Source organism: Ovis aries, chromosome 1 (assembly GCF_016772045.2).
Source record: "Ovis aries strain OAR_USU_Benz2616 breed Rambouillet chromosome 1, ARS-UI_Ramb_v3.0, whole genome shotgun sequence".
NCBI lineage: Eukaryota > Metazoa > Chordata > Mammalia > Artiodactyla > Bovidae > Ovis > Ovis aries.
The window spans coordinates 33,888,427-33,890,347 of record NC_056054.1 but is presented as its reverse complement, the minus strand read 5'-3'; the positions used below and the strand labels follow the sequence as shown (position 1 = coordinate 33,890,347).

At 47.4% G+C, this 1,921-nt stretch overlaps 1 non-coding gene across 1 annotated transcript; it reads left to right on the top strand.

Moving 5' to 3' along the window:
* The first annotated feature begins 525 nt into the window (after positions 1 to 525).
* On the top strand, positions 526 to 630 carry LOC114111089 (U6 spliceosomal RNA). Its single transcript, XR_003587223.1, has one exon. It is a non-coding gene; the product is annotated as a U6 spliceosomal RNA (small nuclear RNA).
* Positions 631 to 1,921: the final 1,291 nt, after the last annotated feature.

The window sequence follows — 1,921 nt, the reverse complement described above, 5'->3', positions numbered from 1 at the left end:
CTCAAAGAGGGTCCCTAGGAAGCACTAGAGGCTGCATAAGGAGAAGCGTGAAGAAGAGCTAGCCCTAGTTCAGGGCCTTGAGGTGGAGGAAAAGTGGGACTAACATTTATTTTAGACCCACTGTATTATGAACTGAATGTTTGTATCCCCTTAAATTCATAGGTTAAAGCCCTAACCCGAAGGTGAGTCATTAGGAGGTAGGGTCTTTGGGAGGAAATTAGGTTTAGATGAGATAATGAGGGTGGAGCCCCCATGATGGGATTGTTATTATTGTGTTAGTCACTCAGTTATGTCCGACTCTTTTGAGATCCCATGGACTGCAGCCCACCAGGCTCCTCTGTCCATGGAATTCTCTAAGCAAGAATACTAGAGTGAGTAACCATTCCCTTCTCCAGGGAATCTTTCTGACCCAGAGATCAAGCTCTGGTCTCTTGCACTGCAGGCAGATTCTTTACCGTTTGAGCCACCAGAAAAGCCACTGTGATGGGATTAGTGGTTAGTGACCTTATAAAAAAAATGAGGATGTCCTTCCTTTGGCAGTAGTATACTAAAATTGCAAGGATACAGAGAGGATTAGCATGGCCCCTGCGCAAGGCTGACACATAAATTCATGAAGCGTTCCATATTTTTCTGTGACAATCTAAAGGGATGGGATGGTGGGGGGTGGGAGGGAGGTTCAAGAGGGAGGAGACATACGTATAGTTATGGCTGATCCACGTTGTATGGCAGAAGCCAGCACAACATTGTAAAGCAATTATCTTCCAATTAATAAATTTAAGGAAAAAAAGGAGAGGAGACATCAAAACTTCCTCCCTCTGCCATGAGAGGATACAGCAGGAAGACAGCCATCTACAAGCAAGGAAGAGGGTCCTCACCAGACCTGACCATGTAGACAGACATCGCGATGTCAGACTTCCAAGCCTCCAGCACCTTGAGAAATAGACGTCTGTTGTTTAAGCCGTCCAGTCTTTGGCATTTTGTGATAGTAGCCTGAGCTGACTAAGGCTCTATATGCCAGGCACCACTTCTAATTATGCAAACTTAGACATGTTCTTATCTGGAATATAGGAATGAAAGAGAAATATGGCCAAGGAAATGAGCTTTCCCCAAGCACCGGGCTAGGCAGAATCTTCTTATTGAATGCTTACAACAACCTTTCAAATAGGCATATTATCCCTATTTTACAGAAGAGGAAGCTCAGAGAGGTAAAGCAAGGACCACAGTCACACTGTCATGTGGGGCACAGAGGATTTGAATCCAGGTCACTGGGGCTCTAGGGCCCAGGAGCTCTGCCTCTCCCCCAGGCTTGTTTATGGATCAAGGGTAACCCTGAGTGAGTGAGTGCTTTAGAGCTGTAGAACCCTGCTCAGGCTAAGAGAAGATGCTGTTGTTGTCTGTGCTTAGAGAAATGTTAAAAGAATTTTACAAGCCTCAGGAATTGCTGTCATTAAAATTTCAACAACCTTTTCCTGCGGATTCTGCCCATGGCAAAGGTCAGTGAGTGTTGGTTCTCACCCAGGGAGTGTTATCACAGCAGTTTCCAGGAACAAGGCTGGCACAGTGCAGACATTTAGCAAGCACTCATAGGTGGGTCTGTTGACAGAAAAGTGCCCTCAGCCCCCAGCCAACCTCTGTGGCCCCCCGCCCTGCTGGGGGAATAGGGGTGGGCAGCAGCCTGCTCCATCATAGCTGGCAAAATAGATGTCGCCTTAAAACTGCCTCAATGCTTGGAACCAGGGGACCCACCAGCAGGGTATACCATCACTCAGGTCCAGGGGGTTCTGAAACTTCAGGAAAGCTTGTGTCCGGGCCAGCTGCCCATCCAGACTCTCTCTGGGGTGCCACCACTGCCTTCCCTCACTGAAGGAGTTCAAACCCAGGTTGAAAACCGCTGGACTTCTTGCAAAAAGGAGATTGAAGT